This window comes from Trachypithecus francoisi, unplaced genomic scaffold (genome assembly GCF_009764315.1).
Source record: "Trachypithecus francoisi isolate TF-2019V2 unplaced genomic scaffold, Tfra_2.0 Lachesis_group6, whole genome shotgun sequence".
In the NCBI taxonomy this organism is placed as follows: Eukaryota; Metazoa; Chordata; class Mammalia; order Primates; family Cercopithecidae; genus Trachypithecus; species Trachypithecus francoisi.
In genome coordinates, this window is record NW_022681471.1 from 1268955 (window position 1) to 1294287 (window position 25333).

Consider the following 25333-nt stretch of genomic DNA (forward strand, 5'->3'; position numbering starts at 1 on the left):
GGGCTGGGGGCAGAATGATATGGTTTGCCTGGGTCCCACCAAAATCTCATCTTGAATTGTAGTTCCCATAATCCCCATGTGTCCCAGGAGGAACATGGTGAGAGTTAATTTAATCACGGGGATGGTTACCCTCATGCTGTTCTTGTGATAGTGAGTGAGTTGTCTGATGGTTTTATATGGGGCTTTTCCCCCTTTTGCTCAGCACTTCTCCTTCCTGCCACCATGTGAAGAAGGATATATTTGTTTCCCCTCCTGCATGATTGTAAATTTCCTGAGGCCTCTCTAGCTTTGTGAAACTTCGTGTCAATTAAACCTCTTTCCTTTATAAATTACCCAGTCTCTGCCAGTTCTTTATAGTAGCACGAGAATGGACTAATGCAGTCAGACTGACCAGGTGGCAGAGAAGGAGAGAAGACAGGACACCCTCAGCTCTTGAGGGGCATTAGGAGGATCCAAGAAAGGGCAACTGCCAGAGTCCATGAGAGAGACCACACACACAACCAAGTCCACAGAGCCCCAGGCAGGCTGGCACTCAGAGCTCTCAATCCAGAGTTCAGCCCAGTGGGGTCAGGGACCTGAGGGAGATAAGGGGAAAGGGAGGAGGGAGGACAGGACAATGAGCAGGAATAGGCTTGGGAAATCTGGGCACCATCATCTCCAGTTGGACATGGCCATGTGATGTGAGTGAGCAGGCCTGATAGCTGAATGCACCAGTGGCATGCTGGACAACTTAGCCGTGTAGGAAAAAAAATCCCTGTTTTCATCTGCTTTCACACCACAACAGTCAACAAAGACTTCTGTGACTGAATGTATGGGGATTTCTCCTCACCCAAAAGCATGAAATCAATTCTACACAGACACCAGCTAGGTGCCTTTTAATTCAATTCCATTCTGATGCCATCTATCTGGAGATAGCATCAGATCCACAGGTTGAGGACTCAGTCCCACAACAGTGCCCTCACTTCAGATGCTAGTCAAAAGTCCAGGCCCCTGGAACTTCTAACTGATTGGCTTCAACTTCAGGTTGTCATGACCCCTTCTTTAAGCTTGATTTGCTAGATAAGCTAACAAAATTCAGGGAAACATTTTTGTTTACTGGTTTATAACAAAGGATATTTTAAAGGACACAATGAAACAGCCATATGAAGAGGTACATGGGGCGAGTTCTGGAGGGTCTGCCCTACAAGGGCTTCTGTTCCCATGAAGTTGGGGTGCAGCACTCTCCTGGCACATGGATGAGTTCTTATGCACCTTTCTGCAAGCCTCCATGAATTCAGCTGTTCAGAAGCTCTCAATATCCTGTCCTCCTGGGCCTTTTACTAAGACTTCATTGGATAGGCATGATTAAAGCATGGACAGATGTGTAGAAATATGATTGGACAGAAAGATATAACCTAATACTAAGAGACTGAGTCGGGAAACCAGCAAGGCTTGTCTGTTCAGATTCTTCCTGTTCTCCCTGAGCAGCATTGTGTCCTCCAGGGTATGGGTCAGGACCTCTTCTGAAATGGCAGTTTAAGACCTACAATCAGACAAGGTAGGTCAGAGAATTTATTTATGACCAGCTCTAAGACAGGTGAGGGGAGATGAGTATATTTTTCGTTTCTACAGCTTGTCTTAGGGAGAAAAAGAAGAAGGTGAAAGGGGGGCAAAAGAAAGTTAGAGAGCAAGGTGGTGTTTTCTGAGGTCTGCTTCTGAGGCCTAAAGCACTCTGACAGTATAACAAAAGACTGTCTTCCACCTTTACTGTTCCGAAGCTGTTCTGAAACTGCTTCAGGAACCAAAGACAAAAGGACAAATATTTTAATGAAAGATATTCTTATTGTTTTACTCACTTAGGAAATAACAAGATCTATGAGAGTGTCAGGAACCATGGAGTGAATATATATATGTACATATACATATACACATACATATACATATACAATCAGCCTACATTAAAATTTCCCTGTCTCCTGTCAGGAAGGGTATAGCTGGCTGCCTAAGTCATTCTCTTGACCACTCTAGTAATCCTGTGCACTCTCACCAGGGCAGGGAGCTGTCTTGATCCCCAGTGGAGGCTGACAAATTTTTTCCTGTGTACAGTGGACCCCCTTCATAGAGGTGGGTGCTATGCGAGTGGAGTTGATGACTGATGGCTGACCATTGATACAGGCTAGGAATACCAATGAGCAACGTTAGGGAATGTGCATCTGCAAGGAGCGGTAAGCTGGAGTGGGAATGCCCAGGACCAATTAATTCAGTAACTGTAGATAAAGGTGTATGGAAAAATGATCCAGATGATGTTCCCAGCTCAGAATGCCTCCCATGGTTTCCGCGTTCTTGTCCCAACAGAGAACCTGTGTCCTGTGACTACAAAAGTGGGTCTACATGTCAGCAGATAATGTCTGGAATAGAGGATTGGTTTAAAGTGCAGATATTTGAAGGGTAGATGGAAAATCCATGAAGATGGTACACACTTCCTTGTTAAACTTCCTCTAATCTAGTGTGTTGTAGGCAGCTGGCAACTTTGCAGTAACTAAAGTTAGTGAAGCAAAGGACTGAAGGCAATATTAGGCACAAGTAGAGGATGCCAGGACACCACGATGCATCCCATATCTCACAAGTAGACTATGGTTGCCAAATTTTAGACATAGAATCCCTTATTTTAACTGAAGCCTTCCATAGAACCCCAATTTATGAACATTAGAAGGCAGAGCAGTCTGGTTGAAGTGAGCACTCTAGTCCCAGAGTCCGTTCACCCAGCATCCTTTCTCCCTCCTTGAGGCAGTGGGCCCTGATGCCTCACCTGCTACAGAACACTAGGGATGTCCCTGCACTACTGGGAAAGCTCTGTGCTAGAAGACCTTCCTCAAAGGTGGGCTTCATCATGCCCCTGCACAGGCACATATCTATGTGGATGCCATTCTGCCCAATGCACTGAATCCCAATTTTGCCTCCTGGCTCTCCAGCCCTGCCAACAACTGATAGCCCGCAATCTCTGTATCGTCAGTATACCTCACCATGTCACCTCTTGTTTACCCATTTCTTCATTGTCCTACCCCTGACCTAAACACACATAGGCATACACTGTTCTTCTATGTATTTATCTATTATCTATTCTCAAAATGGGACTGTTTACCCTCCCTCCCTCCCTTCAATCCACTATTCCTCTTAGAATTTTGCAAGGATCTTCCTTAGTATTGGCCCCAATCTCTGTCTCTAACCTCATTCCTAGCCCTGCTTCAGCCTCTCCTCTGGAAAAGAGGCCCCTGCTACAGCCTGTCATCACCAAACAGCATTATGGGCATTTTCACTGTGTTTCCTTCTTTTGAGAGTATTCTTAGACCATGTACAAGCATGCTCAACAAGAACGAGGATCTTGACTCATTTTACTTTTACCTGTTGCCTCTGCTTCCGCACATGGTACACAATCCCCTTGACTGATGTTCAGATGGCTTCATATCAACCAAAATTTATTAGAGATATGTCTCTTAATTTCCTTTAAGAAAACAAGGTAAAGTTCTTTCTGTAAGAGTTTCTCATTTAAGGAATATTAAAGAGTAATTGTCTGGAGTTCACAGCACTCTCTCCGTTCACATAATAAATGATGAGTGTTTTTTAAAAATGTCTATTATGTGCAGGCTCACCTTATTAATATGCCTCATGTGCAATGAGGAAAACAGTCATCTCTATTCAACTCTACCCATTGGCACTTACAATAGTCAGATACATAAAAACCAACGGTATACTTCCATTTCCCCCTTCTCATCCTATGGTCTATTCTAAGCATACATTTTGTATTTACGTATGTTGTAAGCCACATCATACATTGCTGTTTTTTAACTTAATACCTTTAAGTACTTTAAGTACTGTTACTTTAAACAGTCACTTTGCTGTGAAGACATTACATAACAAGGAAAATATGTTTTATACTTTGCAGGCAGTTGCACCTTCTAGGGCTCTTGATTCCTTTGTGTAGATCCAGATTTTTCTCTGGCATCACTTTCCATCTGCCTGGAGGACTTGCTTTAACATTTCTTCTAGTGCACATATGTTGGTGATAAATTCATTATAATTTTGCATTCCTGAAACAAAAGGGTTTCATCTTTATTCCTGGAATATATTTTCATCAATATAGAAATTTATGTCTTTAGTATTTGTTTCCTTCAATATGTAAAGATAGTACTCTCCTCTGGCTTTCATTATCTTTCACAAGAAATCTGCTGTCATCCTTATCTTTGTTCCTTTGTAGGTAGTGTACATAATTTGTATCTCTGGTTACTTTTAAAAGTTTCTTGTGATTTCTTCTTAAAATCTCAGTGATTTTAAACAATTTGATTATCAAGTGCCTTGGTATACCTTTATACACGTTTATTGTTCTTGCGATTTTTTTTTTTTAGTTTATTAGATTTTGGGGTTTATGGTTTTTATCAAACCTGGAAACTTTTCATTATTTCCTTAAGTATTTTTTTATCCCTCATTTTCCCCTCTGCTTTGTGGTTCTCATATACATTCAGAATTTTTTTTTTTTTTTTTTTGAGATGGAGTCTCGCTCTGTCGCCCAGGCTGGAGTGCAGTGGCCGGATCTCAGCTCACTGCAAGCTCCGCCTCCCAGGTTTACGCCATTCTCCTGCCTCAGCCTCCCGAGTAGCTGGGACTACAGGTGCCCGCCACCTCGCCCGGCTAGTTTTTTGTATTTTTTTTTTAGTAGAGACGGGGTTTCACCGTGTTGCCAGGATGGCCTCGATCTCCTGACCTCGTGATCCGCCCATCTCGGCCTCCCAAAGTCCTGGGATTACAGGCTTGAGCCAGAATTTTTTAATTGTCTTTGCCTACAATCTCTATTATCGGTGTCATGTGTGTGTTTTATCCTCATTATTGATCATAATTTCTGCTTTTTTACAAAATTGATCATTGTGATTGGATGGAAGACATTGTGAGTTTTACTTTGTTGAGTGCTGGATATTTTGTATTTCTATAAAATATTATTGGAATTTATTCTTCAGCATAGATAAGTTTCTTGAAAATAGTAGCATTTTTTTCAAGTCTTGCTCTTAACTTTTTAGGTGAGATCAGAGCAGTTTTTAGTCTATAGCTTATAATGCCTCATAACCTGGACAAAACCCTCTTAAGATTTTTGGCTGATGTCCCATGCTTTATAAGGTTTTTCACTCTGAATAGAGGAAACAAGAACTATCCTCATACCCATGTAAGCTCTGGAGATTTCTCTCTATATGACTTTCTCCTCTTCATTATTTTGTTCTGCAATTTTTAGTCTCTCTGTCCTCCCAATTCTACCTCCTCAACTCAAAAAATATCAAGGCTTTCCTGCTGTGTCCTCTGTCCTCCAGGCAGTAAGCTAAGGAAATTTTAGGGCTCACTTTATTTTCCATCTCTCATCACTCAGAGATCAGTTATTTGTTTCAATGAGTACAGTAAACTGAAAATAGTTGTGTTACAAGATAAACTTAGAAAAATTAAATTGTAAAGAGTTTATTTCAGCAAACAGCAATTCATGAATTGGGCAACATAAAACCACAGGTGATCCAGGGCTTCACCAAAAGGGCATGAGGGCAGAACTTTTATGATGTGCGTGCAGAAGCAAGGCAAAGAAAATATTTTTTTTTGGTTTAGATGGAGCAGTAGGGCCAGGCACAGTGGCTCATGCCTGTAATCCTAGCACGTTACGAGGTTGAGGTGGACACATCACTTGAGGTCAGGAGTTCGAGACCAGCCTGGCCAACATGGCAAAACCTCATTTCTACTAAAAATAAAAAAATCACCTGGGTGTGGTGACACACACCTGTAATCCTGGCTATTCAGGTGGCTAAGGCATGAGAATCACATGAACCTGACAGGCATAGGTTGCAGTGAGCTATGATCACAACACTGCACAACAGCTTGGCACCAGAGTGAGACCCTGTCTCAAAAAAAAAAAAAAAAGTGGAGCAGTAGTCTTAAAGCCCCTAGTTAGTGGTTATTTGGTGATTTCCAATTGGCAAATCCCCTATTAGAGGTTAGTTGGCCAACTTTGGTAAAATTTATTTCATTTTTCCATTTGCATTGAGTAAACTTTCAGTTTGTTTACATAGGAACTCAGGGTGCTAGAGCTGCTTCAGTCTTATGGCGTCCCAATCAATTATTTTAACAAGTATGTGCAGTGATTCATGATTTTCTTGATACCTGTCTTCATACATATTGTTCAGTTTTTCCACTATATTCTTTAACATGTTGATATGATTTGGCTGTGTCCCCACCCAAATCTCATCTTGAATTCCCATGTGTTGTGGGAGGGACCCGGTGGGAGGTAATTGAATCATGAGGGCAGGTGTTTCCCCTGCTGTTCTCGTGATAGTGAATAAGTCTCATGAGATCTGAGGGTTCTATGAAGGGGAGTTTCCCTGCACAAGTTCTCTCTCTCTTTTTGCTTGCTGCCATCCATGTAAGATGTGACTTGCTCCTCCTTGCCTTCCACCATGATTGTGAGGCTTCCCCAGTCATGTGGAACTGTAAGTCCCTTAAACCTCTTTGTAATCTTCCCACTCTCGAGTATGTCTTTATCGGCAGTGTGAAAATGGACTCATACACATATTAATCACAATTCTTTCCAAGTAACTTTGTAATATAGTCAGCAGTTAGGTCATTTCTGAGTCCAGGTCTGTTTATTGCTTTTCTTCATGAAAATGAGTTACTAGTTATTAATTTTTTTGTATTTTATAATTTTTATTGAATGCCAGTCCTCATGTGTAAAAGAACAGTAGAGGCTGAGGTAAATAATATTAATGCATGTAAATCGGAATGTGTCTTCTTCAGCTAGGTTGTAAGTTTGTGTGCGAGGGAAGTGTGTGGTCAATTTCTTCGGTAGTTTAGCTGGGTTTAGGCTTTGTTTTTGCTATCACCTTCAAAGTCTCCCGGTGGTGATCTGTCTCTACCTGTATGTAGAGTGAGGTCCATCATGTGGGAGTGTTATATCAGAGTTCCTGCTCCCTCCTCGCTTTTATGAGCTCAGCAGGGCTGCACCCCAAAGAGGCTCTCTACTGATGCTCTTTCCTATTCTCCACCACAATTCTGTGGGTTGTCAGTTTGCTTTCTTTTTTAAAAAAATACACATACCATAAATTTACCACTTCAAAAGTATGATTCAGTAATTGTCACTATTTTTAACTATTAATAAGTTGTGCCATACCAAATTCCAGAACATTTTCATTATCCCCAAGAGAAAACACCTCCTCATTAACCATCACTTCCCATTCCCTCTTCTTCTAGCTCTTGACAGGAATTAATCTACTTTTTGTCCATAGATTTTCCTATTCTTGGAACTTCATAATAATGTAATCAAACAACATTTAGCTTTTTGTGTGTGTTTGTCTTCTTTCACTTACCATACTATTTTTAAACTTCATTCATGTGATAGTGTGTATCAGCACTTCATTTTCTCAAGGATGAACAAATGTATGTACATTTTGTTTATCCATTCATCTCTTGATGGACATTTGGGTTATTTCCACCTTTTGGTATTATGAATAATGCGTCTATGTGCATTAATGTACAAGTGTTTGATTATTTGCTTTCAATTATTTTGGGTGTGGTTCTAGGAATGGAATGGCTGGGTCATAAGGTAACACTCCATTCTTAACTTTCTCAGGAACTGCCAAAATGTTTTTCATAGCAGCTGCATCATTTTATATTTCTAGCAGTAATGTATGAGGATTCTAATTTCTGTATATCCTTAGAGATATTATTATTGTCTGCCGTTTTTATTTTTGCCATTCTAGTGTATGTAAAGTGGTATCTCATTGTGATTTTGATTTGTGTTCCCCTGATGACTAATGATGTTGAGCATCTTTTCATGTGCTTATTGGGCATTTATGTATCTTCTTTGAAGAACTGTCTATTCAAATCCTTTGCCCATTTTAAATTGGGTTATATGTGTTTTAATTGTTAAAATGTGACTGTTCTCTTCATATTCTGGATATTAGATCCTTATTCCATATGATTAACCTATGTTTTCTCCCATTCTGTGAGTTGCCTTTTCAGTTTTTTGTGATGTCCTTTGAAGTATTTGAGACAACTTGCTTAATTCCTCTAGTGAATTCACTTTCTCACTCTGCAAAAAATCTATTTCAAATCTTCTCAAATCTCCAAAACACTCTAGCCTTCAACAGTATCTGATAATTTTCCTTCCTTCCTACTTCCCTTCCCTTCCCTTCCCTTCCCTTCCTTCTTTCCTTTCTTTCTTTTCTTTTTTTAATTTTATTTTGACAAAGTGTCACTCTTGTTGCCCAGGCTGGAGTGCAATGGCGTGATCTTGGCTCATTGGAACCTTCACCTCCTGGGTTCAAGTGATTCTCCTGCCTCAGCCTCCCGAGTAGGTGGGATTACAGGTGCCCACCATCACACCCGACTATCTTTTGTATTTTAGTAGGGATGGGGTTTCGCCATGTTAGTCAGGCTGGTCTCGAACTCCTGACCTCAGGTGATCTGCCCATTTCGGACTCCCAAATATTAAGATTACAGGCGTGAGCCACCACACCTGGCCAATTTTCCACCTTTCTTATAAGGCAAATGAAAACTATTTGATGGCAGTTCACTCTTTATCCCACCTCTGATGCCACCAATATACCCGCATTCTCTGTCATTTCTTTTCTGACAAAAGACAAAGCTTTCCAGCACTATGTAAGAGCCTAGAACAGACTCTTTCTCAAGCATTTTTCTCTTGAAATTGTCTCATTTTTTCTCTTTTATTAGCTAATCCTTGCTCTTTACTGGATCATTCACAGTAAAAATAATGTGACAATTTCAACTGTCAAAAAATTTCTTCCTTGAGCTCATACTGCCACTCAGTTGCATTTTTCCCTCCAATTTATAGCATAGTTTTCCCCCACAAAATCACAAATGGATAAACTAGATTTCCCTAAAATAAAAAAACAAAAAACAAACAAAAAAACATGTTGTGCTCTAAAAGGCTCCTCTAGACAGAGAGACAACCCACAGACTGAGAGAAAATATTTGCAAGCTGTGTATCAGATAAGAAAGTTGTATCCAGAATATGTAAGGAGCATTTACAATACCATAATATAAAGACAAACCATCAAAAATGAGCAAAGAATATGAATAGAAATTTCCCTAAAGAATACCTACCTACAAATGGCCAAAATAACATGAAAGGATGCTCAACTTCATTAGTCACTAGGGAAATGCGAGTCAAAACCTAAATGAGATACCATTTCATACTAACTATAATGGCTACAACAAAAATGACAGATAATAATGTGTTGACAAGGTTGTAGAGAAATTAGAGCCCTCATACACTGTTGCTGGGAATGGTAAACTGCAAAAAAGTGCATCCACTTCAGAAAGTGCTATGTGGTATGGTTTCATTGGCGGAAGATTCTGAAAAGGATCCAGTCAGGACATCCTGCCTGATTCCACCTGACTAATGAACAGAGGACCTTGAATTCAGTGAGTCACAGATTCCCTGAGGCAGAGGCACAAAGAAGAAACACCACATCTGGATTAGCACATGGGGACATGCACAGGAGTCTCCTGTGGATCTTGTTGATATGTGGATTCTCACTCCTTAGGGCTGAGTGGGGCCTGAGATGCTGGTTCTTAACTAGTCCCTAGGTGATGCGGTTGCAGGAGCATTGCCTGGAGTCCACAAGTACTGTTGTAGGACAGAGTGGAAGAAATAAGTCAGCCTGGTGACAAGTGACCCTCAGCATAAGCAAATTTATTTCCTTGAAGAGGAGAGAAAGGTGAAGTAGAGAAAAAGCAGTCAGGGCAGGGCTTGGGCTTCCTCCAGGCAGATTCTGGGTGTGCCCTGGTGGTCATTCAGAAGGTGCTGGATTTGATTAAGTGGGCCTGACCTGAGGCCCTGTCACATTAGGCTCCTTAAAGATTCACTTAAAGGATGGTGACAAGCAGCTTTGAACTAGTCTTTGTGTGTAGGAAAGTATCTGTGTGTAAAGTCACGCATAGGATGATGGTTGGGGGTACTGGGTCAGCTTATGCCCTCCACTGTGATGTACTTTCCTGAGATGGCAGGAGAAGAATGGGATGGCCTCCTGGGGTGACCTGGGCAAATCCGAGGGAGGAGGGGCACTGCTTCAGATATGGTCTTCTTCCAGACCCAGGATCCAAGCTGGTGGTGCCCTGCTGACTCGTGGTAGTTCTCAGTCCTAACCCACCTCACTTCCTGTCTGACCAATGCCAAGGCCACGTGACTGATCCCCACAGAAGGAGTCATGAGGTCTGGGTTGCTGGCACCTTCTGCCTCTGCTGGCCCTGACACGCGTGCATTTGGAAGCTTTTACATGGCTTCTGACCCCAGCGTTTCCTTCAAGTACTGTTCGTCTGCTCTGGCAGGTCGAAGTTGACACCACTCCTACTGCTGTACCTTCCATCAAACACCGCAGCACTCCCCGGCGAGAGCATGGAAGAAACAGTATTTTCTGTGGCCACTGGCATCTTCACTGCTCTGTCCACATTCACTATCTTTTTGTCCTCTATGTGTTTCTCTGGTTAATCTTAAGGAGTGTGGACCAAGATTGCAGATAGAACACAGCCTCCACTTCAATGGGCTCTACTCCTGGGACCTCATTGTGTGTCCCCACACCTGAAATCCTAAGACCCTTTCCTGACCCCACATCCTCTGCAGACCCCATGCACCACACCCCTTGACCCCGTGCCCTCTCCCTATTCAACACCCTCCTGAGGACCCCACATCTCCTTCCTGACCTCACCGCCTCTCTCCTCAAATTTCACAACCGTCCCTTCGTTACATTCCTCTCACTTGGCACCCTCCGTCATTACCTATTTGCCCTCTCAGGGCCCCTCACAGAAAGGAGCTGTCATGGTCTTGAGTCTCCTTCCAGTCTTTTCCTGCTACGTGCAAGGCCCCACAGTTTTTGCTCTTCCCAGGCCAGCGGCAGCCCCATTGTAATTCCCCTGGGCCTATGAGTCTGAGAAGCTAGCAACTGAAAGGCAGTGGAGAGGTCTTTTGGAGGCTGATGGGTGTCCTGCAGTCCTGTACCCATATGGAAGGTCCATGATGCCCTTGAGTCTTTTTGACATCAGATGCTTTCCTCCCTACCAGGGGCAGGGGGTTCCTAGAATTGGGAAGGCTAGGAATTCAGGACTTCCGGTTGGCTTGAGGCCTAAGGAAAAAAAAAAAATGGTTTCGTGTGCCAGGCCTAGGGCCTTGCTGTTTTGTGCAGTCCCAAAACTTGGTGCCCTGCATCCCAGCCATGGCTAAAAGGGGCCAATGTACAGCTCAGGCCATTGCTTCAGAGAGTGCAAGCCCCAAGCCTTGGTGGTTTCCAGGTGGTATTGCGCCTGCAGTTGCATGCTGTTCTCATGATACTGACTGAGTTTTCACAAGATCTGATTGTTTTATAAGGGGCTCTTCCCCCTTCACACTGCACTTCTCTTCCCTGCCACCTTGTGAAGACGGACATGCTTGCTTCCGCTTCTGCCATGATTGTAAGTTTTCTGAGGCCTCCCCAGCCATATGGAACTACTAATCAATTAAACCTCTTTCCTGTCTAAATTACCCAGTCTTGGGTATTTTTTTTATAACAGTGTGAAAAGGGACAAATGCGATCAGTGTCATCTGCAGATAGAGATGGTTTCATTTTTTTCTTTTCCTATTGGAATGTCTTAATATCTTGTTCTTGCTTTATTACATTGGTCTGGACTTTCACAGAGATATTGGTAGGATTGGTCAGACTTGACATCCCAGCTTTTTATCCAGTCCTTCATCATTAAGCATGATGCTAACTGTAGAGGTTTCCTCTTTTCTTTTTCATGTCCTATATCAAGTTGAATTATTTCTTTTTTAATTCGACTTGTCTAGACTTTTTATCATAAAAACTTTTTAATCATTTGAATATGATCAAATGCATTTTCCTTTAGTCTGTTGATGCAGTTAATTACAGAGATTGATTTGAGAATACTGAATTTCTGAGATAAATCTCAATAATGATACATTCTCCTTTTAATATTGTTGGTAAAGGCAGTCATGTCCTGTCACATGTTGACCAACCTGCTCAGTTGCATAAGGTGGGCCTTGTACCTGGAACATTTTCTTCTTGGGAGATAAAGAGCCCTCACAGCCTGTGCTGGGCTTATTGTCTTGTGAGACAATATATTTCTTTGTTCCAGGCTTGATGCGTACCTCTTTGTTCTGATGAAATGCATGTGTTGATGGCCCTCAGGCTCCCACCCAGCTTTCTGGGTATTAAACTCAGCATGCATTAGCTATTTTTCCTATTGCTGTCTTTCCCTTGCCCCACCGACAGGCCCCATTGTATGTTGTTCCCCTCCCTGTGTTTTCGCTGTTCAGCTCCCACTTATGAGTGACAACATGTGATGTTTGGTTTCCTGTTCCTGCATTAGTTTGCTGAGGATAATGGCTTGCAGCTCCATTCATATCACTGCAAAGGACATTATCTCATTCCTTCTTATGGCTGAATAGTGTTCCATGGTGTATATGTACCACATTTTATTTGTATAGTCTATCATTGATGGGCATTTGGGTTGATTCCATGTCTTTGCTATTGTGAATAGGCACTCATTTTTCTATTATTCCATTTTATCTTCATTGCTGCCTAATTATGTGTATCTCTTTTAGTGAACTTTTTGTGGTTGCCCTAAAGTTTACAATGTAATCTCTACTTAATCACAGTCTACCTTCAAATAGTATATTATTTCGCATGTCATGTAAGAACTTAACAATTATACATATCCGATTTCTCCCTCTTGTCTTTTGGGCAGATCTCACAAAGTCTTTGCTAGTCCAATTTGGAGCTCTGAAGCAAAGATTGCTTGGAGGAGGGGTCCCTTTTATGGGACTTTCTAAGCCATTTTACCCTCGACTTGCTCAGTCATTGGCTGGTGGACTTTCTGAGAAGTGTATGGTCTTGACTACAACTGCATTGCCTAATCATTGATTGGTGACCACCCCTAGAAGATTGTGACTTCAGCTGTAAAGTTAGTCCCTGAAAGAGATATTAGGCTGTTAGATAAGCACACTTATTGAAGCTGTGCAGCTAATTATTTATTGAGGGGCATCTTATAGTCTCTGATTGGGTTTCCCGTGCTGACTTGTAATCTATGGTGTGGCACTGGTAAGCACGTATGCACAGGATTGTGTTCCCAACTTGAGAAGGTAGCCCATCTAAATCCTCCCATATGGCAGAGGTAGCCATTGTTCATCTTTTGGAGTAGATTTTTATTATTATTTTTGATGAAGCCTGTTTAGGCACAGCTGTAGTCCTGTATTAGTCCATTCTCACACCACTATAAAGAATACTACCTGAGACTGAGTAATTATAAAGGAAAGAAGTTTAATTGACTCACAGTTCTGCAGGCCTAACAGGAAGCATGGCTAGAAAGCCTCAGGAAACTTTCAATCGTGGTGGAAGACAAAGGGGAATCAGGCACCTTTTTCACAAGGCTGCAGGATGGAGGGTTTGCACAAATGGGGAAGTGCTAAAATTTAAAACCATCTGCTCTCATGAGAACTCGCTATCTTGAGAACAGCATGGGGGGACTCTCCCCCATGATCCCATGACATCCCACATGGTCCCTCCCCTGACATGTAGGGATTACAATTCGAGATAAGATTTGGGTGGGGATGCAGATCCAAACCATATCAAGTCATTGGAATTTAGTGTTTATTATAGTTTAGATACATTTAGTTATAAGCTCAGAAGAGATTCTTATTTTCATGCTTTATAAATCGGTGTTTTCTGGTTAATTGCACAGTACATCTGGTCTCTGGAAGTGGCAAAATAGGGTCATCACCACATCTCTCTAAAACTGTGCAATCAACAATGCAAGCTAGTGCACCTGAACCATGTGATAAGCTGGTGTTCACTTGTACATGACCATGTGTGTACATATATCTTCGTTATCATTTATCTCAAAATATTTTCTAATTTCCTTTGTGATTTTTTCTTTTGCCTATTGGTTGTTTAGGAGTATGTAGTTTAATTTTTGCAAATTTGTGAATATCTGAAATTTACCGATGTTATTAATTTCATATTTTATTCCATTGCAGACAGATAAAATACTTTGTACAATCTCGATCCCCTTATATTTATTGAGACTTGTTTTGTGGGCTTACATATGGTTTATCCTGAAAGGTGATCCATGTATACTTGAGAAAAATATTCTGCTGTTTTGGGTGTTGTGTTCTATAATTGGGGCTTAGGTCTGGCTGGTTTACGTTGTTGTTGAAATATTCTATACTCATGGTGACCTTCTATCTTGTTATACCTTTATTGAAATCAGGGTTTAAAGTCTCCAATAATTATTGTTGAATTGTTTATTTCTCTCTTTAATTATTTCTTCCTATATTTTTGGGGTCTGTGTTATTAGGTACATATATGCTTATAATGTTTCATATTTTTGATAGATTAAAACTTTTATCATCATTATAAAATATCTTCCCTTTCCTCTAGTAACAACTTTTATTTTAAAGTCTATTTGTCTGATATTAGCATAGCCACTCCAGCCCTCTTTTGGTTACTGCTTGTATGATATATCTTTTCCCATATACTTACTTTCATCCTATTTATGTCATTGGATGTAATGGGATTCTCTTTTTTGTTTGTTTGTTTTCTTTTTTTTTATTATTATACTTTAAGTTCTAGGGTACATGTGCATAACGTGTAGGTTTGTTACATATGTATACTTGTGCCATGTTGGTGTGCTGCACCCACCAACTCGTCAGCACCCATCAATTCGTCATTTACATCAGGTATAACTCCCAATGCCATCCCTCCCCACCCCCCCCCATAATAGGCCCCAGTGTGTGATGTTCCCCTTCCAGAGTCCAAGTGATCTCATTGTTCAGTTCCCACCTATGAGTGAGAACATGTGGTGTTTCGTTTTCTGTTCTTGTGATAGTTTGCTGGGAATGATGGTTTCCAGCTGCATCCATGTCCCTACAAAGGATGCAAACTCATCCTTTTTTATGGCTGCATAGTATTCCATGGTGTTTATGTGCCACATTTTCTTAATCCAGTCTGTCACTGATGGACATTTGGGTTGATTCCAAGTCTTTGCTATTGTGACTAGTGCTGCAATAAACATATGTGTGCATGTGTCTTTATAGCAGCATGATTTATAATCCTTTGGGTATATACTGTACAGTAATGGGATGGCTGGGTCATATGGTATTTCTAGTTCTAGATCCTTGAGGAATCGCCATACTGTTTTCCATAATGGTCTAACCAGTTTACAATCCCACCAACAGTGTAAAAGTGTTCCTGTTTCTCCACATCCTCTCCAGCACCTGTTGTTTTCTGCCTTTTTAATGATTGCCATTCTAACTGGCGTGAGATGGTATCTCATTGTGGTTTTGATTTGCATTTCTCTGATGGCCAGTGATGATGAGCATTTTTTCATGTGTCTGTTGGCTGTATGCATGTCTTCTTTTGAGAAATGTCTGTTCATATCCTTTGCCCACTTTTTGATGGGGTTCTTTGTGTTTTTCTCATAAATTTGTTTGAGTTCTTTGTAGGTTCTGGATATTAGCCCTTTGTCAGATGAGTAGATTGCAAAAATTTTTTCCCATTCTGTAGGTTGCCTGTTCACTCTGATGGTAGTTTCTTTTGCTGTGCAGAAGCTCTTTAGTTTAATTAGATCCCATTTGTCAATTATGGCTTTTGCTGCCGTTGCTTTTGGTGTTTTAGACATGAAGTCCTTGCACATGCCTATGTCCTGAATGGTATTACCTAGGTTTTCTTCTAGGGTATTTTATGGTTTTAGGTCTAACATTTAAGTCTCTAATCCATCTTGAATTAATTTTCATATAAGGAATGAGGAAGGATCCAGTTTCAGCTTTCTACTTATGGCTAGCCAATTGTCCCAGCACCATTTATTAAATAGGGAATCCTTTCCCTATTTCTTGTTTTTGTCATGTTTGTCAAAGATCAGATGGCTGTAGATGTGTGGTATTATTTCTGAGGGCTCTGTTCTGTTCCATTGGTCTATATCTCTGTTTTGGTACCAGTACCATGCTGTTTTGGTTACTGTAGCCTTGTAGTACAGTTTGAAGTGAGGTAGCGTGATGCCTCCAGCTTTGTTCTTTTGACTTAGGATTGTCTTGGCAATGCGGGCTCTTTTTTGGTTCCATATGAACTTTAAAGCAGTTTTTTCCAATTCTGTGAAGAAAGTCATTGGTAGCTTAATGGGGATGGCAGTGAATCCATAGATTACCTTGGGCAGTATGGCCATTTTCACGATATTGATTCTTCCTATCCATGAGCATGGTATGTTCTTCCATTTGTTTGTGTCCTCTTTCATTTCACTGAGCAGTGGTTTGTAGTTCTCCTTGAAGAGGTCCTCTACATCTCTTGTAAGGTGGATTCCTAGGTATTTTATTCTCTTTGAAGCAATTGTGAATGGAAGTTCATTCATGATTTGGCTCACTGTTTGTTTGTTACTGGTGTATAAGAATGCTTGTGATTTTTGCACATTGATTTTGTATCCTGAGACTTTGCTGAAGTTGCTTATCAGCTTAAGGAGATTTTGGGCTGAGTTGATAGGGTTTTCTAAATATACAATCATGTCATCTGCAAGCAGGGGCAATTTCACTTCTTCTTTTCCTAACTGAATACCCTTTATTTCTTTCTCTTGCCTGATTGCCCTAGCCAGAACTTCCAACACTATGTTGAATAGGAGTGGTGAGAGAGGGCATACCTGTCCTGTGACAGTTTTCAAAGGAATGCTTCCAGTTTTTGCCCATTGAGTATGAGATTGGCTGTGAGTTTGTCATAAATAGCTCTTATTATTTTGAGATATGTTCCATCAGTACCGAATTTATTGAGAGTTTTTAGCATGAAGGGCTGTTGAATTCTGTCAAAGTCCTTTTCTGCATCTATTGAGATAATTATGTGGTTTTTGTCTTTGGTTCTGTTTATACGCTGGATTACGTTTATTGATTTGCATATGTTGAACCAGCCTTGCATCCCAGGGATGAAGCCCACTTGATCATGGTGGATAAGCTTTTTGATGTGCTACTGGATTCAATTTGCCTGTATTTTATTGAGGATTTTTGCATCGATGTTCATCAGGGATATTGGTCTAAAATTCTCTTTTTTTGTGTGTCTCTGCCAGGCTTTTGTATCAGGACGATGTTGGCCTCATAAAATGAGTTAAGGAGGATTCCCTCTTTTTCTATTGATTGGAATAGTTTCAGAAGGAATGGTACCAGCTCCTCCTTGTACCTCCGGTAGAATTCAGCTGTGAATCCATCTGGTCCTGGCCTTTTTTTGGTTAGTAGGCTATTAATTATTGCATCAATTTCAGAGCCTGTTATTGATCTATTCAGGGATTCAACTTCTTCCTGGTTTAGTCTTGGGAGAGTGTAAGTGTCCAGGAAATTATCCATTTCTTCTAGATTTTCTAGTTGATTTGCGTAGAGGTGTTTATAGTATTCTCTGATGGTAGCTTGTATTTCTGTGGGGTCAGTGGTGATATCCCCTTTATCATTTTTTATTGCGTCTATTTGATTCTTTTCTCTTTTCTTCTTTATTAGTCTTGCTAGTGGTCCATCAATTTTGTTGATATTTTCAAAAACCAGCTCCTGGATTCATTGATTTTTTTGGAGGGTTTTTTGTGTCTCTATCTCCTTCAGTTCTGCTCTGATCTTAGTTATTTCTTGCCTTCTGCTAGCTGTTGAATGTGTTTACTCTTGCTTCTCTAGTTCTTTTAATTGTGATGTTAGGGTGTCAATTTTAGATCTTTCCTGCTTTCTCTTGTGGGCATTCAGTGCTATAAATTTCCCTCTACACACTGCTTTAAATGTGTCCCAGAGATTCTGGTATGTTGTATCTTTGTTCTCACTGGTTTCAAAGAACATCTTTATTTCTGCCTTCATTTTGTTATGTACCCAGTAGTCATTCAGGAGCAGGTTGTTCAGTTTCCATGTAGTTGAGCAGTTTTGATTGATTTTCTTAGTCCTGAGTTCTAGTGTGATTGCACTGTGGTCTGAGAGACAGTTTGTTATAATTTCTGTTCTTTTACATTTGCTGAGGAGTGCTTTACTTCCAATTATGTGGTCAATTTTGGAATAAGTGCGATGTGGTGCTGAGAAGAATGTATATTCTGTTGATTTGGGGTGGAGAGTTCTGTAGATGTCTACTAGGTCCACTTGGTGCAGAGTTGAGTTCAATTCCTGGATATCCTTGTTAACTTTCTGTCTCGTTGATCTGTCTAATGTTGACAGTGGGGTGTTGAAGTCTCCAATTATTATTGTATGGGAGTCTAAGTCTCTTTGTAAGTCTCTGAGGACTTGCTTTATGAATCTGGGTGCTCCTGTATTGGCACATATATATTTAGGATAGTAGCTCTTCCTGTTGAATTGATCTCTTTACCATTATGTAATGGCCTTCTTTGTCTCTTTTGATCTTTGATGGTTTAAAGTCTGTTTTATCAGAGACTAGGATTGCAACCCTTGCTTTTTTTTTGTTCTCCATTTGCTTGGTAGATCTTCATCCATCCCTTTATTTTGAGCCTATATGTATCTCTGCTTGTGAGATGGGTCTCCTGAATACAGCAAGACTGATGGGTCTTGACTCTTTATCCAATTTGCCAGTCTATGTCTTTTAATTGGACCATTTAGTCCATTTACATTTAAGGTTAATGTTGTTATGTGTGAACTTGATCCTGCCATTATGATATTAACTGGTTATTTTGCTCGTTAGTTGATGCAGTTTCTTCCTAGCCTCGATGGTCTTTACATTTTGGCATGTTTTTGCAATGGCTGGTACTGGTTGTTCCTTTCCATGTTTAGTGCTTCCTTCAGGATCTCTTGTAAGGCAGGCCTGGTGGTGACAAAATCTCTAAGCATTTGCTTGTCCGTAAAGGATTTTATTTCTCCTTCACTGATGAAGCTTAGTTTGGCTGGATATGACATTCTGGGTTGAAAATTCTTTTCTTTAAGAATGTTGAATATTGGCCCCCACTCTCTTCTGGCTTGGAGAGTTTCTGCCGAGAGATCTGCTGTTAGTCTGATGGGCTTCCCTTTGTGGGTAACCCGACCTTTCTCTCTGGCTGCCCTTAACATTTTTTCCTTCATTTCAACTTTGGTGAATCTGGCAATTATGTGTCTTGGAGTTGCTCTTCTCGAGGAGTATCTTTGTGGCATTCTTTGTATTTCCTGAATTTGAATGTTGGCCTGCCCTACTAGGTTGGGGAAGTTCTCCTGGATGATATCCTGAAGAGTGTTTTCCAACTTGGTTCTATTTTCCCCCTCACTTTCAGGCACACCAATCAGACGTAGATTTGGTCTTTTCACGTAATCCCATATTTCTTGGAGGCATTGTTCATTTCTTTTTCCTTTTTTTTTCTCTAGACTTCTCTTCTCGCTTCGTTTCATTCATTTGATCTTCAATCATTGATACTCTTTCTTCCATTTGATCGAGTCAGTTACTGAAGCTTGTGCATTTGTCACGTATTTCTTGTGTCATGGTTTTTATCTCTGTCAGTTCATTTATGGCCTTCTCTGCATTGATTATTCTAGTTATCCATTCTTCCATTCTTTTTTCAAGATTTTTAGTTTCTTTGCGCTGGGTATATAGTTCCTCCTTTAGCTCTGAGAAGTTTGATCGACTGAAGCCTTCTCTCAACTCGTCAAAGTCATTCTCCGTCCAGCTTTGATCCGTTGCTGGTGATGAGTTGCGTTCCTTTGGAGGGGGAGATGCGCTCTGATTTTTTGAATTTTTTGAATTTCCAGCTTTTCTGCCCTGCTTTTTCCCCATCTTTGTGGTTTTATCTGCCTTTGGTCTTTGATGCTGGTGATGTACTGATGGGGTTTTGGTGTGGGTGTCCTTTCTGTTTGTTAGCTTTCCTTCTAACAGTCAGGACCCTCAGCTGTAGGTCTGTTGGAGGTTGCTTGAGGTCCACTCCAGACCCTGTTTGCCTGGGTATCAGCAGCGGAGGCTGCAGAAGATAGAATATTGCTGTACAGTGAGTGCTGCTGTCTGATTCTTGCTCTGGAAGCTTCATCTCAGGGGTGTACCCCGCCCTGCCGTGTGAGGTGTGAGGTGTCAGTCTGTACCTAGTGGGGGATGTCCCCCACTTAGGCTACTCAGGGTTCAGGGACCCACTTGAGCAGGCAGACTGTCTGTTCTCAGATCTTAGCCCCTGTGCTGGGAGATCCACTGCTTTCTTCAAAGCTGTCAGACAGGGTCATTAACATCTGCAGAGGTTTCTGCTGCTTTTTTTTTTTTTTTTTTTTTGCTATGCCCTGTCCCCAGAGGTGGAGTCTACAGAGACAGGCAGGCCTCCTTGAGCTGTGGTGGGCTCCACCCAGTTTGAGCTTCCCCGAGGCTTTGTTTACCTACTTAAGTCTCAGCAATGGCGGTCGCCCCTCCCCCAGCCTCACTGCTGCCTTGCAGTTAGATCTCAGACTGCTGTGCTAGCAATGAGGGAGGCTCCGTGGGCATGGGACCCTCCTGGCCAGGTGTGGGATATAATCTCATGGTATGCCGTTTGCTAAGACCCTTGGTAAAGCACAGTATTAGGGTGGGAGTTACCCGATTTTCCAGGTGTTGTGTGTCTCAGTTTCTAAAGGGATTCTCCTCCCCCTTGCGCTTCCCAGGTGAGGCAATGCCTCGCCCTGCTTCAGCTCTCGCTGGTCGGGCTGCACAAGCTGACCAGCACCAATTGTCTGGCACTCCCTAGTGAGATGAACCTGGTACCTCAGTTGAAAATGCAGAAATCACCTGTCTTCTGTATTGCTCACGCTGGGAGCTGGAGGCTGGAGCTGTTCCTATTTGGCCATCTTGCTCACACCCCGGGATTCTCTTATAATCAGTATATAGTTAGAACAGGCTTCCAAAATATATTTCTCCAATCTCTGACTTTAATTGAGGTGATTAATCCATTACATTTAAAATTACTGGTAAGGTAATACTTCTGTGTTGTAGCCAGTGATTTACTCTTTATATCACATATGTATTTTTCCTTCTTTATGTTTTCAATACTACCTTCCTTTGTGAAAAATATATGTTTTTCTAGTCTACCATTTAATCCCATTGTCATTTAAGGTATTATTTTCTTAGCAGTTGTCCTCGGGACTACAATTGATAGTTTAACTTGCACCAATCTATTTAAATTAATACCAGCTTAATTAAAATATATACAGTGGGTTTGTTCACATACAGTTCCATTCTCTCCCTACTTCTTTGTGTTGCTACTGTCATATGGTAACAGTTAAGAGACTGGAATGTCCAGGGTTGAGGATTCCCACAGAATAGGAGCAGGCCTGGACTAGAGCAATGACAAGTAGATGGAGAAAATGTGCCTCAGCTTCATCCTCTAAAATGACCTCAGTTGTGCATATCAGAGCTGGTCACAAATATTTGGTTCTCTTCTTTCTGGGCACATAAGATTGCTTTTATCTGCTCCTTAAATTTAAGATAGAGAGAAAAGAAAATTGGCAACACTTAGGCACAGAAAGAGATTTATACTTGGAAGGTAGGTAACTCTAGGCTTTTGCAAAATACGCAAACATTTGTGCAAGGAAAAATGCACTTTTAAAAATAACCATTGGGCCATCCCAATGAAGTGCAAGCAGTGGCCTGGAGAATTTGGAATGTGGCTCTAGTACTCCTCATAGATGTGAACCTGGGAAACCAAGGTCAGGCACAGTGTGGGACCTTTTCTTTGGCATTCAGTGTGTTCACCTGGAGGACTCTCCCTTGCAGAGCTCTGGGGTGTGAGATTGAATGCAGGGAGGGCGAGCCTGGAGGAAGTCTTGGAAGCAGCTCTCACAGATCTATGTGTTGATCCAGGTCCTGGTTCAGTAGCCCTGGTTATTGCCCCAAGCAGGACTAGAACAAGTTATATCATGTCTATGCAGTCCAAAGATGTGGGATTAAACAATCCATGGCAACAGATTTTCAAGGAGAAAAGAAAATAAATGCATTTATTAATGCACATATGGATCATAAGACATATACAGGTTCAGGAATATTAAAATGTGGGGGAAGATACAGCATGGGCACACAATAATAATGGCCACTTATTAATGACCATGTTATTAGGGTTAAGCATTTTACATACAAGTGGCATGTTATATGATGCTCACATAAACACTCTGAAGTTGTACTATTATTACTCCCATTTTACAGATGAGAAAACTGAAGTACACAAAGGATACCTGATGTATGGGCTTATAAGTGGCAGAGCTCATATTCAAACTTACTTTCTTATGGGTTCAAAGCCCTGTCTCTTTTACTGGGTTGAGCTGCCCGACCCCCACCACAAACAAGGGAGTGCCAGCCATCTTCTACTGCTGACTATTGCCCTATCAATATGCCCCTAGGACTGATCTTAAAGGAGCCAGGTGGTGGTGCCAGTGAGAGCTTGAAACAGAATCCTACCCAGTGGCCTCTCTCCTGTTCTATCCATATGACATGGAGACAAATACCGTGGAGGAGAGGTGGGTCCTAGGATAAAGAAAGATGGAGAAGTTTCTGCATTGAGAGCTCCAGATGGGTTGCAGTTCAGAACACCTGCAGTTTGGAACCACCAGCCCCGCAATGAGCTTGTGCTCCATTAACAGGACATTGGGGATCCAGAGGGGAATGCAGATGAGGTGAAGACATTAAGGAGTTAAGTGGGAATGAGAAGGGACTTCACTCACTATTTTCCTCCCCCTCTTTTTCACTCCTGCTTCATTCAGAAAATATTTGGGGCAGGCGACAAAGAATTATGTAATACAGCAAGATAAAATGCATTACACACAAATAAAACAAAGGGATCCCAGAGATAAATCAAGTGAGAAGATGGTAGAGCCTGCAGCAGGCTTAGGACCCCAAATGTGCCAAGAAGTCCAGCCTCCAGGAAGACTTCCATTGACCTTTAGGGTACCATGGAAGCTCATGGCCCAAGTGCAGTTGCCAGGCTACAGCGACCATTTGACGTGAATATTAGAGGTCCAGTCTTCCAGAGGCTGCTATTATGTCCAGACATGTGTCCTGCCTTGCTGTGTACCTGCCTGGCCTGGTCTCTTTTATTCTCAGCAGATTGGGTGACTCAGCGATTTCCTTCGAGCCAACTCCACTGAGCAGGCTGGCAACCAGATACATGGTGGGGCAAGTAGGACGAAGCACAGTGCCCATGAGACATGTGGACTCTCACTGCATCCATGTAGGTGTCAGTGTCTGCAGGGCTCGTTTGCACTGACCCTCAGTCTGAGTGATGGGCAACCTTGGCTTTGTCCTCTCATGCTATTTTGTGGATTTCCCTTGGGACATAACAGGCATCCTGCCACTAGCCCCTGCTGTCCCTATGTTCAGCTCCTGCCCTGGGATCAAGGATAAAAGGAGACCCAGGACCCCTTCTTTGCTCCGGAAAGGCTGACGGGGTAATTGCCACAGGGAAGAGCTGGTGATATGGTTTGACTCTGTGTCCCTACACAAATCTCCTTCTGAATTGTACTCCCATAATCCCCACGTGTCATGAGAGGGACTCGGTTTGAGATAATTGAATCATGGGGGCAGTCACCCCATGCTATGCTATTCTCATAATGGTGAATGAGTCTCATGAGATCCCAAGGTTTTTAAAAAATGAGAGTTGCCCTGCACAAGATCTTTTTGCCTGCCATCATCCATGTAAGACGTGACTTGCTCCTTTTTGCCTTCCCCCATCATTGTGAGGCCTCCCTAGCCATGTGGAACTGTAAGTCCAATTAAACTCCTTTCTTTTTCAAATTTCCAGGTCTCGGGTAAGTCCTTATCAGCAGCATGAGAATGCACTAATACACCTTTCAAGAACCATGCAGGAGGTCAGCCGCTTGCCAAGGAAGCTGAAGTTAAGTGCAGGGCTTCAGTCATAGCTGGTGGAACAGAGAGGTTTCTTAGGAGAGCAGGACCGTGACTGACAGGTCTCACATCAGTCCCTCAGTGGGCAGGCTCAAGACATCCAGAGACAGTCAGGACCTTCGCATGTATGGGCACAGGAAGGCTCCCATCTGCTCTGCCCTACCCTGGTCAGGATTGCTTCCATCCTCCGTGGTGTGTGACCACACAGGAGACTTCTGTGGAATATGCTAGACCCTGGGAATGCCTCCAGAAGAGGCTGTTGGTGGGGTGCTGTGAGACCCCCTAGCTGCGCTAGCCCTGCAGCACTTAGGCATCCTAGAGTCAGCACCCTCCCCACCTGTATTTCTCTCCAACAAGGGACACTAAGTGTCCCAGTTGTCATCCTGGAGTGCAACAAAGCAGTCTGCTCTGGAGCTCTTTCTGGAAGCACTCAGTTCATGACATCTTGCAGGGCTCCAGCTCACCTCCAGTCCCATTTTACTTCTACATTCCTCCTGTGGCCAGCCTAAAGCAGTATAGATGGATCCAGCAGATGATCCTTCTCAAACTTTTCCAAACTCATCACAGCCTACATCCTGTGGTAACAAGAAAGGCTTACCTTTCCTGGCTCCTTTCCAAATCCCAATTTGATCTGAAGATATTCTGGGACCTGGAGGAGTATACTAATGACCACAGATCTCATAGTCTGCTTCACCCATTAGTCTTCTCCAACTATTTTGGGGGTACACCGAGATCCTAGATGGCTCTTTGGGCAGCTGACAGAACAGTTCTGCATCACCTCTGTGGATCAAGTTTAGAAAGCAAAAACTCATAGGCACCTTAACGAGGTGATTAGTTTAATTAATGTGTGGGTATTACATAGGGGATCATTTGAAAAGTAACTCATCATTATAGTGATTTATCACTCATTCACACAACATTCTTTTTTATTTACCAACCCCTAGGAAACTCACCAAATGGCTACCTCATCTTCTGCCAGTTCCATCTGAACCACAGTACTTTGGAAGGGGATTTCTAAGTAGAGAATTTTAAATAAAAGATTAACTGCTCATAAACCTCAACACTGAGTCTTGAGTAGTTGTATTGGAGAGCTGCAATTCCAAGCCCCAGGGGGAAGACTGAAGTCAGATACAGGAGACTGCAGGCAATTGTGGGCACCGCAGCAAAGGTGATGGGGGCTTAGAGATGGGCCTCAGGAGAAGGAAACCCCAAATCCCGACAGGTACAATTAGGCTGTTAGATTCCACCTTGCAGGGACTACAGTGTTAACTTGCAGATCCAAACAAGATGGAAAAAGAAACAGGGCATCAGAGAACAGTCACAGCTGCCTCCTGACAGGAGAGAGTGTTCAGATAGCCCTGGGTGGTTGGAGCCCTGCCATGCTGACTTACCCACGATGCCAGGAGCACAAACCAGAAGCTGGGAAAGCAGGTCTTTGGAGTCCCCTTAAAATTCAGATGCTTACCTGGTCCAGGAGCCAACAATTAGAAGATAGTGGGAGCATT

The 25333-nt window shown here is 42.1% G+C and overlaps 1 long non-coding RNA gene across 1 annotated transcript; it reads left to right on the plus strand.

Annotated features, from left to right (window-relative positions):
- The first annotated feature begins 1443 nt into the window (after positions 1-1443).
- LOC117077225 lies at positions 1444-24867 on the plus strand. The gene is made up of 3 exons (XR_004434706.1): positions 1444-1537; positions 23725-23731; positions 24773-24867. It is a non-coding gene; the product is annotated as an uncharacterized LOC117077225 (long non-coding RNA).
- Positions 24868-25333: the final 466 nt, after the last annotated feature.